Raw genomic sequence first — 15,904 nt, 5'->3', positions numbered from 1 at the left:
TCTGGGTGAGAAGGATCAGGAAGCAGTATTGGTTCCCCAGGTGTCTGGGGCCCCAAGACTAGGAATGGCGCAGGGCCCAAACTAGGAGCATAGAACGGCAGGTGGGGTGGGGTGGAAGGGTGAATGAGGCTTAGGGAGTCCCTGCGCGGAGAGCTGAGCTGTAGACTTACCCCAAGAGGCCTGAGGATAGTAGTGCCTATTTATTTTTATTTTATGTGTATGAGTGTTATGCCTGAATATATGTAGGTGTGCCCACGTTGTGTAATGCCAGTGGAGGACAGAAGAGGGCATCAGTTCCCCTAGAACTCGAGTTACAGACGGTTGTTAGCTGCCATATGGATGTTGAGATACAAACCAGAGTCCTCTGTAAGAGCAGCCAATGCTCTTAACCACTGAGCCATCTCTCCAGCCCCTATCTATTATACTTTACCACTTGATAAACCTTAAACATAATGAACAGCTGAATATTAGTTTGAATATAAAACATGTGAGACCACCAATTTGTTGGATGCAAACCAATCTTTAAAATTCAAAATTTTTGTTTTTATTTACTGCAAGTTAGTTTACTCTGACTCAAGAGTATTCACTGCCGTAATCAAGCACGTTTCTTGCTTAGGTCTTCACTGTAATCTTCACAGCAGAAATGTTTCTCAAGATAATAACTATGGGCCCACATTACTACTTTCAAAAAGGTTGGAATGTCTTTGATGGTTTCATTATGAGCCTTCATTTGCTGGAATGTGGTGTGGCAAATGTGGAAGGATTGTAGGTTCGCGTTGGTAATTACCAAGCAGTACCCATATTTACTTTTATAATTAATTAGTCTTCATTCTAATTTGTTTTTCAGGTGGTGTTGTTTATTAGCATTATTTAAGAAGTAACATGCTTGCATTGAAAAGCTCTGTTAAGGGACTGGAGAGATGGCTCTGTCTGACTGACGGCTCAGATGGACTGACTGCTCTTGCAGAGGACCCCGGTTCGAATCCCAGCACTCATATGGATGCTAACAACAGTCTGAACTCCAGTTCTAGGGGATCCAGCACCCTTTTCTGACCTCCATGGGCATTGCATGACAGGGATACACTTACATACATGCAGGGAATACACTCATATATATGAAATAAAAATAATGCATAATTTTTTTATAAAAGAAAGACAAACTTCATATAGATTGGAGAATTTGAAAGGGAAATGAATGCCATACTCACAGTATGGCAACAGTGAATTTCTTACACATTCTTGAAAAATATTTTTCTAATCTTTTAGAAGTTGTCATTTCCACATTTACTTGGTATTTTCACTTCCAAGCTGTCTAATGTACATTGAAAAGTTGTGATTTTATAATCAAATACTGTGGGTTCTCATCTTGGTAAGTGTGAATCCAATAAACATAGCCGAGAGATGGAGGATGAAGAAAGGTTTATTACTTGCAGCAAGTAAAGAGAGTACTGGAAATAATTCTCTCAGCAGCGTCTCCCTGAAGAAAGTAAGGGCCTTTCTTCAAGGAAACTTACATATATTCATGTAGGAACGACTAGTCGGTCAACACATGCACAAGTGGGCACATTCCCGAGCATGCTCAGTTTGAAGTCCTTCATCATATGTCAAAAGAAAAATGGACACATTACTGGATGAAGGTTCATTCTACTCACCGCTCTAGAAATCGGTGAAAAGAAATTGTTATTCAGAGCCAGCTCTGAAAAAGACAGAGGAACTTCTCCAGCTCTGTGTTTTAGCATCACAGTGCTTTCCTTAGAGAAGGGTCAGGAAGTTCATGTGTTAGGCAGGGTCTTAGTCATCTGGAAGTATGTCACAATGGACTTTGCAGTTCTGAAGATAGTTTACTATAACCTGAGGAAGAGTTTCTCTTAGTTTCTGCCTGTATAACATTGTCATCTTGATTCTTTTTTAACATTGAATTTTTCAAAAATAGTTTCAAGATAATAATCTTTTAAATTAAAATCTCTCAGAAAATTGAAATTATAAAATATACAATTAATCAGTTGCTATAGCCAAACCTACAACTGAAAGACTTTCCTGTGTGATCAGAAAAACCTAGTCTAGTTTTTTGCAACTATCCCTATCTCTATTACTTTAGCCCTCTGTGGCAACCCATACAACAGTGGATGAGGATGCAGGCTTGTCCCGATCCTAAGCAACTGTTGGCAGGAAGACAGGCAGCAAGAAGGAAAAAGAGTATTTACTAACGACACAGTCACCTGGGAATCTATAACCTCAAATACAAAGTGACTTCTAAAATTAAAATATGTTTCGAATCTCACATGTGCACACACACACACACACACACACACACACACACAAATTGGCCACAGCATACAAAATAATTTTGCAGAAAGGACATCACAACTTCAGCTCCCACAGACTCAGTGATGGCACTCCACAATTTAGAGCCCGAGCTAGAATCTTGCAACTGGTAACTGTCAGAACTTTTCTTCTCAATTAACTGGTAAAAATTCAAGTACATGTTAATAAACTGATGTAGAAGCAAACTCTCTCCAAGTTATGCACAAGTTCCCCTAAAAGAAGTTGTTTAAATGACTTAAATGACTGAGTGGAGTACATATATCATGAATCATAGAGAGAGTCCAAAGTTTAGTCCCTTCACTCCATTAAAGGCAGAGTTGATGTAAAAACATGTATCAGTTACTTTTCTCACTGCTGTGACAAAATAGCTGACAAGAAGCAATTTAAGTTAGGAAGGGATTATTCTTATTTATAGTTTTAGGGAATACATTCTATCATGGATGGGAAGGCATGGTGGCAACAGGCTGGCTGATTACATTGCATCTATGGTCAGGAAGCAGAAAGGTAACAGGAAGTAGGGTTGGGCCATAAGACCCTAAGGCCCACTGTCCCCCATCTCCAATGACACATTTCCTCCAGCAAGGTTCTATTTCCTATAAATTCCATAACCTTTCCAAACAGTACCACCAGCTGGAAACTAAGCATTTGTGCACATGTGCCTATGAGGGACATTTCACATCCAAACCACAACATTCCACCTCTGGCTCTCATAGGCTCATGGTCATTTCATGATGTAAAATTCATTTAACCCAACTTCAAGAGTCACCGCAGTCTTTAACAGTCTTAACACTGCTCAAAAGTCCAAAGTCTCTTCTGAGACTCAAGGCAATTTAATATTTTAACTGTGAAACCTTGTAAAATTAAAAATACACACAAATAATTTTCAGTATTCAGTGGCACAGTTATTACCATTCCAAAAGGGAAGAATCAAGGAATAGCTAGGAAAGATCAGACCAAAGCAAAACCAAAACCCAGCAGGGAAAATATCAAATCCTACAGCTCCATGTTGGGCATTTGGGGCTAAGAATGGAATTGTCTAGGCTCCAAGGGCTTGGGTAGCCCTGCATTTCCAGCTCTGCCATTTGCAATAGACATAGTCTCTCTGTTGGACCATCTCTATTCATGCCAGGAGCTTTCCTTAGTGAATGTCACACAGTCCTGGCATTTCTAATGTCCTGGAGTCTCCATTTCAACTTAGGCTTCATCTTCACAGTTCACAAAATGGCTTCTCAGGGCCTCCTTGGAGGGACTCTGACTCTGCCATATAATGTCTTGCCTCAGAAAATGTGGAGGAAGACTCCATGACCCCCCTCAATCTTGTATCTTTCATGCCTGTGAAACTAATACCACACGGATGACACTGCCACCACCTCAGAATGGAGCCTGTTCCCCTTTGACCACAGTTTCAGCAGTTCTGTGTACATACCATGGGGAAACACTTCCTTAGATAGTTGCTTTTCAGGAGCAGAGGACCTCTTTGAGATTCTGAGTTTAAGCTCTCTCCTTTTAAATGAATTTTCATTTTCACAAGTTGTAGCCTTTGATGGGTGGGGTTTTGCTCCCAGGGCAACTTTCCTATTGTCTTGGAGCAAAATGGGAGGTTTCTTCAACAACTGAAAATTTTTTAAAATTTATTTTTCTTTTTTTGCACAAGCCTTGGGTGCAACTTCAAACTTGTTTGACCTCTTTTCCTTGAACCTTTCTGGTTCACTTGTGATGTTTTCACTGAATATGAGGGTAAGTGTGGTAGTAATAACCATACTACAGCCTGAAAGCAATCCTGCTTTGAAATTTCCTCTACCAAATACAATAGTCCACTACTTTTAAATTCAGCCTCACTCCATTTCTCAGAACATAAGAAGAGGGAGGCCAGACTCTTTGCTTCTTCTAAACATAGTTATGTAACCTGAATGACCTAGTTCCCGGTAGAATCCGTGTTTCCTCTGAAACCTCATGAGCCAGGCCTCCACATCTACATTGTTCTAATCCTGCTTGTCTTCCAAATTCCCATCAAAACAAATTAGTAAGCTCTGTGATAACATTCCAGAGCTTTTCTAGCCCAAAGTTCTAAACTCTTCCATATTCCTCCTGCAAGCCACTTCCTGAGGCCTGAGGACACTTGGTCAAGTTTATCAAAGCAGCAACTCCACTCTTGATATCAATTTTTTGGGGGGGTCTTTTGGAGACAGGATCTCCCTGTAACCCCAGTTGGCCTAGAACTCGCTATGTAGACCAGGCTGGCCTCAAACTCACAAAGATTCACCTGCCTCTGCCTCTCAAGTACTGGGTTTAAAGGTGTGCGCCACCACGCCCAGTTGATATCAATTTTCTATATTAGTTACTTTTCTCATTTTTGTGACAAAATAACTGACAAAAGGGAATTTAAGGAAGGAAAGGTTTATGCTGGCTTACAGATTCATTCATGGTTGGGAAGGCCTGGCACTGATGGTAGGAGCAGGAAGCTGGCTGGTCCAATTGCATCTGTAGTCAGAAGCAGAGAGAAAAGAGGAAGAAGGTTAGGCTACAATACCTCAAAGTCTGCCCCTAGTAACTCACTCTGTCTACCAAAGCCCCATCTCCTAAAGGTTCTACAACCTTCCTAAGCAGTGCCACCATCTGGGGCCAAACTGTTGATTTGGTGGTGAGGCTCCATATCCCTGCTTCTGGTTCCTGTCTCCCTTGGGTTCCATTGTGCTGGGGGGCGGGGAGGGTGGCTGGGGTGGGGAGGGGCAGCGTCTGTGAGATTCCAAGTGAGTCCTTTCTCTCTTCCTCCAGTGTTCCAGGGAAGTTAAGCCCCAGAGACAAGGGAGGCAAAAATCCATCTCTACCTCTGTCTTCTGAGCCCAGTGCACCAGAATTATTTTAGGAAGCATCAGGCAGGACACCACGGGTATGCAGGAAGCAGGTATTTTACTTAGGCTGCAGCCTGGTGCAGCAGTCTCAAGCTTCAAAATCTGGACCCCAAAAGGAAGTAACACATATCTTTTATACCTTAGACATCAGTTTCAAGTGAGAAAGAAACTCACATATTGATTGGCTATCAGTAAAGTCTTAAAACCAGGCAAATTATTATAAATTTAGAAAACAAAAACATGCTGTCTGAAAGTTGTTGCAGAAGTCTCTGTCTGAGACAAACAGAATTCAGGAAGTCTCATCAGGACTCAAGGCAAGTGGTTCTAGCCAGCTGTGTCAGCATTCTGACCACAAACTTGTCAGCTGAACCTTGCTGACAGAGAGAGAAAACAAGGATTAAAATCCATATTTTCCTTAAATATTCCATCAGGCTGTACATCAGAAGGGGAGATGAAAGGACTGAGACAAGATCATGCTCTCTGTGAGGCAACCATTGACCAATGGGAGAAAGAGATCAGTGGATAAACACTCTGTTCCTTCCAACCCTGTTTTCTGTGGACAATTCAAGTTACATTTTATAATGCTTATCAAAGGTCCTCAAGTGTAGACTATTGATTGAAGTGGGGGTTGTGAAAAACTTGGCAAAAGTAAAAGGTTTCTGAACACCCATTAACCAAAATGAATATTAAAAGAGCATGCGATGAATCAGGAGTTTCTGGCAGCACTTGTCTGTGTTGCATTGCATGACTTCAGTGCAGCTTTGGTTCTGAACACATGTGAACTTAGTACTGCACATATCATTATGCTGTACAACACCAGTGCACTGCCTGGAACACCTAGGTGTAGAGCTGGGACTACTTTAGGTTATGAACTACAGTGCTTTTACTATACAAAGCTCTGCCCTCATAGAAACAGGCTTAGTGAAAACAAAGGGCTTTACTACTTCCTTCCATTATTTCTCAGCATGTAAGTGTCAAACTAGTATATCTTCAGATTGAATTGTGTTACAATGCTTAATTTCAAAAGTTGCAATTTGAGTTATTGACTTGAGTTTCTTTTTTAAAAAAATCGTTTGATGGGGCTGGGGACATAGTTCAGTGGTAGAATGCTTGCCTAGCATGTGTGAGGCCCTGGTTCAATTTTCAGTAACACACACACACACACAAATTGTTCAATGAATTTTGGTTTAGAATTAGGAAAGAATTTCCAACAATTTCTGAATGATTATAAACATTCTTCCATTTTGTTTTTTTGAAAAATGATGTTCTAATAAAAAAATTGTTTTATGATAAAAATAAAATTATCAATCTACTCTGAAAAACACTGGAGATGGTCCATGTTCTGCTGTCTTAAATATTCAGTGAACATTTAATTCTTTATTAAAATTAAGCAAACACATCTGTCTTATTATGAAATTTTTCTTTCATCTTCAATAAATGTGAAAAATCATATATATACAAAATAATTGTTTTTGAAATAAATATCTTATGACTTATTAGTAAGTGCTTGATTTACATACCTATTTCATTTGTCTGTTTTATTATTGTGACCAAATAGCTGGCAAGAAGCAACTTAAAGAAGGATTTGTTTTGGCTTACATTTTAAGAAAGAAGCAGTCCATCATGTTGGGGAAGGCTTTGTGGCAGGAACATGAGACAGTGTGTCACACTGCACCTGCAGCTAGGAAACAGCAGATAGGGAGTGGGACCAGGCTATGAAGCCATAAGGCCTATTCCCAATGACTCATTTCCTCTAGTAAGACTCTACAAGTTCCACAACCTTCCAAAAACAGAGCCATCAACTAGAGACTAAGTGTTTAGAGGTATGAGCCTACCGGGGACATTTTCCACTCAAACCACAACACTTATTATCCAGGGTTGTATAAAAATTTCTTGGAGGAGAAGGGGTTGCAAGTAGAAAAAGACTGAGAAGTCCTGCTCTGGAGTAGTGCTCAGTCATTTCCCCTTTCTAATTCAGTACAGGGTTTCCCACCTCAATTAACCTAATTTAGATAGTCCTTCACAGGCATGCCCAGAAGCTAACCTAATACACAAAATCCCTAGAAGGCATGCCCAGCCACTCGCCTCCTAACTGATTCTAAACCCCGTCATATTAGCAATCAATATTACCCATCACAAGTCCACCTCTTATTAACTTGACACCCAAATCACTTCATGTTTTTAAGTACTGTAATGTTGAGAAGCTTGGTCTAGGTCAGTTCTGTATTGGGGGTGGTGAGTTTAGTCACCGTTTGCTCTCTGGCACAGCCTCCACATTCATGAGATAGATGACTGTTGCATTACGTACAGCAGGTTCTCTAAAATTTTGAGTATCTTCCCTCTTGACTCTCAGTAACCTGAGATGTTACAGTCTAGGAGTCTTGATCTCGTTCCTTTTCTCTGCCAATTAAAAACTTAAAAAGCTGAAAAATCTCAGACACAGCAGAAAGCAATAAGTGACAAATTTTATTAAAAATAAACTCTGGGACTGGAGCAATGGTTCAGCAGTTTAAGAGCACTGATTGCTCTTGCAGAGGACAGGGGTTCAGTTCCCAGTACACACATGACAGCTAACAATCATCTGTAACTCCACTTCCCGGGGATACGAGGCCCTTTTCTGACATCCACAGGCATTGCATATCATGGGTGCACTTACATACATGTAGGTAATACTCTCATACATATAAAATTAAAAAATAATAAAAATATTAATAAAGAAACAGAGAAAAAAGCTTTCCACAAGTGAAGAGGGGACTCATAAACCAAAAAATCCAAAGTCCTTTAAAGTAATGTTCAACACAGGGTCTTCCAGACCATATTCAAATATTCTAATTTGACCTACAGTATTAGAGCAACCAAACTGAGACACGTTTTGTCAAATGACCCTGCTTCTTTATCTATTTCTGTCAAATAATGATTTGTTTTGGTGTCATACTCGGTGAGAGGAAAGCAGCTGAGGGAGGGGAGGCAGCATCCTATTTGCCCAGGTGAGATGCGACACCATGCTTCATGTCATGTATGTCGGTCATAGGGTTAGAATGTGGAGGTGCAGTGGCTGGTGGAAGGCCATGCAATGTTGAGTCACTTCAGAATAAAGAGGAACAGGTTCCATTTCTTCCCATACCCCTCTTCCTGGTTTATAGCAGGTCACCGTCTGACTATATCCTCATGTGGCCTTTTTCTATGTGTACATATCTCAGTGTCTTTGTGTTCTTATGATTCAGTCCTGTTGGGTTAGTGTCCCACCACAAAGGCTTCCTTTTTAACTCCATCATCTATTTAAACACTGTCTACAAATACATTTAAAAATGCTGTGGGATAGGAGTTTGATATAAGAATCTGGGGGACCCATGGGTCCATAACACTTTCCATATATGGAGTGAGCTGAGTCAGCAACTCCAGATTCTTAGAAAAGCAAGTTTGGAAAGAGAACTTAGCATTTTATAAAATTTCATATTGGAAATGGTGGACTGGTTATTTGTTTTTCCAATCCCCATAACTGCATTGCGTTGCACTGGATTGCACCTTAAAGAGAAAAAGCAATAGGGACATTAGTCATTTGGTAGATTTTGGTCAAGCTCATTTTTTTCTTTTTTCTGTCAGTTGCTGAAAGAGTTGAAGTGTCCATTTATTATTGTGGGTTTGTGTGTTTCTTCCCTTAGTCTTGTTCATTTTTATTTTGTACATATTGAAGTTCTAACATAAGAGCCAGACTCATTCAGGATTACAGCTTTTTCATTAATTATTTCATTATGAAATGTCTCCTTTGGTTGACAACTACATTTAAGTCTACTTTGATATGAATGTAGCTGTATGGCTTTCTTAGACTTAAAATTTGCATCGTATATCTTTATTCTTTGTATTTAAATTGCATCCTCTAGAGATAACATGAGTTTGATCTTTTCTAATTCAGTCTGGAAATATGCCTTCATTTGGGGTTTAGTCCATTAGCTTTTTAGGTAGTTGTTGGTATGGTTGACTCAAGAGTACCAATATGGGTCCAATATTTGCCACATGTGTGCTTTGTTCCTCAGTTTCACCTTTCCGGTTTTCTTTCCATTTAATTTAATATTGTAAACATCGTCAATACATTTTCCCATTTTTTGAGTCATACTCCATGGACATTTAAATCAATATTGCAGAGCTCCATGTAAAATGGAAGAAATTTACAACATTACTTACTTTATTTATTGTTTATAAATATATTTATTTATTTGCAGTTATAAGTTGACTTAAAAAAAAACAAACCTAAATCTAGGAGCTGGGGATGTGTTCAGTTTGTAGAGTACTTGTCTAGCATGCACCAAAGCCTGGGTTTGATCCTCAGCACTGTGTAAACCTACCAGGCTGTATCTCAGCACTTTGGAGGTAGAGGCAGGAAGATCAGGATTTCAAGGTCATCCTTGACTACAGAGCAAGTTTGAGGCTAGCTTGAGTTACCGTGTTTCAAAATAAAACAAAAACCAAATTCTGAGAAATTTTATTCTTCTGTCAATACTTCTTGTTTCTTTCTCTTCTCCTTTTGGTGTTCTTATTAGACATACGTCAAAACACTTTACATTCTCACCAAGGCTATGTTTGTTAACAATATTTTTCTCTTGTTCTTCAGACTGGAAGATGTCTCAGTCTGTTTGGGCTACTATACTATAAAAATGCCTCAGACTATAATTTATAAACAACAGACACTTATTTTTCACAATCCTGGAGTGTAAGAAATCCAAGGTTAAATTTCCAGCAGACTTGGTATCTGATGAGGGCTTTCTTCTGTTTGTCTTTGCAATGTAGACAGAGACAGGGCTCCTTTAGTTAGGGCACAAGTCCTCATGGGCAATTAGGTCACAGAGAACCCACCATTGAATGCTATGTTTGTGAGGATTAAATTTCAACATAAGACTATTTTCTTATGCAATCCCTAGTCTGTATGAAGCCTAGCTAATGGATATTTGATCCCAGGAAGCATAGTTTTCAGTTACAGAATTTGCATTTGGCAGTTGCTTTAGGATTTCTGTTTGTTTGCTGAATGTGCCCTTGTCTACTTTATTAAGTCTTTAAACATTTTTAGATTGGCTGTGACTGTTCTGTCACTGTGACAAAATACCTGAGATGACAATTGTGGGTACAAAGGCTTACTTTGGCTCATGGTTTTGGAGATTGTATTCCACAGTCATTTGATCCCATTGTTTTCTGACTTGAGTAGCAAATTACAGTGGAAGCGTGTGGTCAGTTTACCTTATGGTGTGGAGCAGTGAGACAATGGAGGTTCCAGTACCTCCTCAAGGTGTACTTCAATGACTTTACTTCCTCCCACTAAACCTCACCTTTCCGCAGCACCGCAAGCTAGTGATTGAGCTTTTAGAACATGGGCCTTTGGGGATAGTTAAGCTCTAGACCTTCAGGGGGTATTTTGATGTCTTTGTCATTTTGGGCAGGTAGCCACCTGGAGAAATAAGGCTTCCTCAGTACACAGCTATGCTGATTCATCTCCATGTCATCGCTGGTGGTGACTGCTTTCATGCTGCTCAATGAGAGAACTGAATGGTTGTGAAAGAGATCACATGACTGGCAAGCTTCAAACATTTACTATCTAAATGTTTGAAAACGTTCTGTCAACCTCACCTTAAAGAATGCCCCACAACCAAGGGCATAATTCTTTTTCCTATCACTTGGCCTTTTGTCAAATAGATTAATATGGGTAAAAGGGAGTCAGGCTTTACTCATCAAGACAGTGGTAGAATAATCCCCAAGGCATTCAGAAGGCTCTGAGTGCAGTTAGGACCTCTCAACAGCAAGGCTTTAGAGAGATTCCTTCAGGAAATCAGCATTCATGTCCTGAGCTGTTGAGAGAGTCTGAAAGCACTAAAGTGGGCACAGGTGCATTTTGTCACAGCTCTTGGCCAGCTTTGGCAGTGCTCATGTGGTGCTGACTCTGTATGTACTCAGAATGGAAGAACTGTGGGGGCATGGCTTTCTCTACCTAGATTTTAAAAAATGTTCCAGACAGCCTCAGGACACAGTAGACTTGTTGCAGAGGCAGAATCACCACAGAGTGGCCCTACCTAGGGTGGTGCCTAATGGAGCCACGAAAGTGTGACTACTCTCAAGGTCTCCTAACTGTAGAGCTACCATGGTGCAGTGCTAACCTGAGACCTGCAGGCATGGGACCCCAACCTGTGAGAGTTGCTGTATGGTCTGAGCCAAGCCCAGCCATGGGACTTTGGGGACCCTCAGTGATCCAGGAGGCATTACACTGAGGTAGAGGATATTATTCTCCAACTTTAATGTTTTCTGTTTTGGAAATTTCCTTGAATCAGTTATTCCTTTCTTCTTATTTCTCCCTTTTAAAGTAGGGACATCAATCCTGTGTCTGTCTTAGCACTATATTTTGGAAGCACGTAATTTGTTAATTCACAGGCTCCTAGCTAGAGAGGAATTTGCCTCAGCATGGATCAGGCCATGAATTTCACCCATATTTTATTCAGATAAAACTCTGAACTTTGGACTTTTGAGTTAGTGCTGGAATAAGTTAAGACTTTAGGGCTACTGGGTAGAATGAGCGTATTTGCATGCGAGAAGGTCATGAATTTGGGGACAAGATTAAGATGCCATGGTTTGAAGCTATCCCCTTAAATACATGTTCTGGAAATTTAATCCCCAATGCAATGGTGTTAACAGTGTGATTTTTAAGAGGTGATGAGGTCATGAGGGGGTCCCTCGCCCCGTCAATGGATTAATGCCTTTACTGAGCAAGGAGGCTGCTTATCCAGGGAAAGGGTTCCTGCAGAAGACAACTTCAGGGTCTCTCTTCCCATCCTTCCTCTCATAGTCTCTTGTCCTGTTTTCTGTTATGGAATGACTCAGCAAGAAGGGCTTTCCTCACCAGACAGATGCAGGGCTCCTTGGCTTTAGGGGTTCCCAGTCATCAGAACTAGAAGTTTCTGCAAATAAATAAATAAATAATTCCAGTCACTAGAATTGTAAGAAATGTTTCTGCTTATAAATAAATAGTTATTGGCATTTTCTGTTACAGCAGCACAAAATACACTAAGACAGCAAGCCAGATATACCAACAAGTACTTTTTACTAGTGTTACCAAATTGTTCAATCAGAAAAGGGTGAAATTAAGTACAAATAATAGTTGGTCAAACATTGTCCCACAAAATTAGGGGCAGTCTGGGGTGGCTGACTTCACTCTTAGTTAGGAAGGGGTTTTTCAGAACTATAGGAATAATTATGGATATGTTTAGCTACTTTCATGACTACGGATGAATGTTTTAAAGACTTGCTCACAGGTACGGTCATCATCTACTGGTTGGAACCTTCAGAGATTATGGGATTTGGAGAAATCAGGGTACAGACATGTGGAGCTGTGACGTAGCAATTTCTACTATACCTACACTTGCGTTTGTCTGCAAATAACTCACTTGCCTTCTCCTCAGGTCTTGCTCAGCATGGAATGTATGTAGCACTGAACAGCCTACTCCCCAGGGGGGAATGCTACCTCAAGCTAATTCTGCCAGCATTCGGTCTGATTTCTGGATAGCAGGCATCATAAGAGCAGAGTTTCAGGTAATGTTTTGTTTTGCTTTGCTTTGTTTTGCTTTGCTTTGTGACAAGGTCTTGCTGTGCAGGCTGGCTGGGCTCAAGCGGTAGTTAAACTCATCCTCCTATCAAGTTCTGGGAGTAGAGGTGTGTGCCTCCATGCCCAGTGCAGGTAGTTTTGTTAGATTTCTTTCTTTGGTTTGGCTTGATTTGTATTGTTGGATTGATTCTGGTCATTGGCATAGGAGAGGGCTCTGCACATAATTAGGAGAACATCTGAGCCCCAATGAAATGAGTGGATCTTAATGGACAGTTTGTTCAGAAAGGGAACTGGACTATAATTAAGGAAGTTTGGGTGAAAGTCAAGTTACCTGGACTGAGCAAAGTTGGCTGAGGCTGGGGACAAATTACCCTTTGTTAGGTTCAAGACTGAGTTGTGACACATTACAGCCAGGCCAGGCAGGAAGATCAACTATAGACTCTGCCACTTAGAGGCTTGCCTTGCTATGGCTGTTGCCATCCAGCTTATTTACTTGTTGGATCCCTAGTTCATAACGTTTGTTTTTGCTGTGCAATTGCTAGGTGACAAAGACCTTGTAAAATGTCTCTACTTTCAACAGGTCTGTTAAATTGAGTAATATTATTTTATTTTGTAAAACATACAACTAAAAGTCATCTATGTTAGATGACTAGCTCAGGCTGATAAGTGACAGAAGGGGCTCTGAATCCAAGTTTCTCTGAATCCAAAATAAAAAACTGCTTAAGTTTTGTATCTAAGTTCCTTCCAAAAGGGAAAGTCAATTAATGCTGTAAGCAGGAGCTGGAGAGATGGCTCAAAGGTTAAGAGCACTGACTGATCTTGCAGAGGACCTATGTTAGAATCCCAACACCCACCTGGTGGCTAATGACTAGCCATAACTCCAGATTCAGAGGCTCCAATGCCTTCTTCTGACCTCCACAGATATTGCATGACATGGGTGCACTTATACACATGCAGGCAATACATTCAAACACATAAAAAATAAAGAAGAATAATAAACAAAATTTGGAAAATGCTACAACCAAAAAAGTTATTCACCATATGCCCTATAATGCAAACACATGCTCCACAGATTTGCATCTGTCTAGGCACTTCAGATGCAAAATAGATTTCATCCATTTCAAATGTAGTGATGATTTTCTAGGAATTTCCAAAAAGTTTAATTCAAAATAACTAGAGTTTCTGTGTATGTGTGTGCACGCTCATGCATGGACATGTACACATGCTGGGGATTGAGCCAGGGCCTTTGACACGCCAGCAAAGCACTTTGCTGCTGAGTCTTGCTGAAGCATAGCTGGAACACTTTTCTTATCTGGTTTTAGATTCTGTAGCAGACAAGTGTCTACTACAGTTTTCTCATACACTAACTAGTTCAAATGCTGTCTATCAATTTTCCTGCATCTTTGAGACCTTTAGTCAAATTTCTCTTTTCTTGTAACACTGAGGTATGACAAGAAAGCCTCTCAGGTATGCTCACATGAACTTTTCTGGACTAGTTTCCCTAGAGACGGGGTTAACTGACTCATAGTCTAATATGTCACCAATTCCCAGAATCATGTAGCCTTATGGAAATTCCTGTTAAGTTTTTCTGGGAGTAACTAGGATAAAAAAGGTTAAAATATCCCTGGGCTGTGTGTGATCATGCATGCCCATCTATAATCCCAACAGTTGGGATGTGGAGGCAGGGAGATTGAATCAGCTTGGGTGACATACCAGAACCCTGGCTCAAAAAATAATAAATAAATAAATAAATAGATGATTTAAACTTTCAAAGCTGCAGCCATCAGTGGGTGATGTTAAGCATCTGAAGATAAATTTTCTTGCCTATTAAACCCATCATTTAATTAATGTAATAATTTCTTGACTTTTTCAGTATTGCTATAATTCATACCCAAGGATGAGATCTAAATTGCTTCATGGATGAGATTAAAGAAAGTAAACCATAAGAACAAAACATAGTGCCTTTTATTCTATCAATGGTACCTATATAAACCAGCTAAAAGAGTATTAATCTGATGAAAATGTACATACATAAACACAAGAGCACTTAAGTAATAAACCTGCCTGTGCCACAGGAGTATTGATTGATATGTTCTCTCATTCACTCTGACCTAGAACTTTTAAGCAAGTTAATGATTCTCAGCCCTGGTTGCATTTTATTCTACTTTAATTTTTGGATTTGTGAATGTTTATGTGTATATCAGCGTGTATATGTATTTGTGTGAGGTATATGTGTATATGTGCAGGTATGTGTGCCTGTGAGTGCAGATGCCAAAACACTGTTAGGTGTCCTTTACCACTCTTCACCATCTTCCTCTGAGGCAGGGCCTCTTACTGAACTTGGAGCTTGTGTTTTTTAGCTTAGTGGTCTACTGCTGGTGAGCCCTGGCAAACCTCTTGTCTCTGCCCCTCTTGGTGTTGGGATTTTAGCTGTGTACAGGACCACACCTAGCTTGTTAAGTAGGTGCTGGGTTTTGCACTCTGCTCCCCCTGCTTGAGCAACAAGTGCTCTAACTACTGAGCCATTTTTCCAGCCTTTAATTTTTAAAACGGACATATACAATTTGTGCTCTAAACTCTTCATTTGTACTTCAAAGTCTGCTCTATCTGGAATGTGTAATTGCTGAATAGTTTTCTTATTGAGCTGTGTGGCATTAGAAGTACTCCCCTTGTTTTGGTGTCTGTTATCCACCGTGTCACTGCCCCTCCCTTTCTTTGTGTCTGGTGACATCTATTGTCTACCCCCTACCTCTATGCCATCAACTTCTTCAGTTTTCATGAATGAGGACATAAGGCACCTGCTTCTGTTCTTGATGCTTTTTAGTAAAGTTTACTCTGATGAATATTCCTGCTTTTCTGGGAACTCTTTGTGCCAGGAGATGCTTCTTTCATTTGTTCTTTGAATAACTAAAATCATTTTCCTGGGACATTTAGTAGGTATTCTCAGTGTTAGGATCGATGGATGAATGGATAGACAGGGAATTGGAACTCAGTGCTGAACTTTACTGGTTTGAAGAAAGATGGCTTTCTTGTTAGCTTTTCTTGTGTGCACTCTGCCTCCAATTTAACTATATGGCTTTGTTCTTGCAGACTTCTTGGTGTCCTGTGGCGTTACTCAGCCTCTGTTCTCCTTGCATCAGATTATAGC

The 15,904-nt window shown here is 40.2% G+C and overlaps 1 long non-coding RNA gene across 1 annotated transcript in view; it reads right to left on the bottom strand.

Moving 5' to 3' along the window:
• Nucleotides 1–9,645: 9,645 nt before the first annotated feature.
• The window catches only part of LOC115070992, a 14,084-nt gene continuing 7,825 nt past the window's right edge, over nt 9,646–15,904 (bottom strand). Inside the window, exon 2 of the long non-coding RNA XR_003850097.1 lies at nt 9,646–12,112. This is a non-coding gene — a long non-coding RNA (uncharacterized LOC115070992). The remainder of the gene's footprint in view (nt 12,113–15,904) is intronic.

Source organism: Nannospalax galili, unplaced genomic scaffold (genome assembly GCF_000622305.1).
Source record: "Nannospalax galili isolate Female #2095 unplaced genomic scaffold, S.galili_v1.0 scaffold930, whole genome shotgun sequence".
NCBI lineage: Eukaryota > Metazoa > Chordata > Mammalia > Rodentia > Spalacidae > Nannospalax > Nannospalax galili.
The sequence above is the reverse complement of the archived record's forward strand: the minus strand, read 5'-3'. Positions and strand labels throughout refer to the sequence as shown.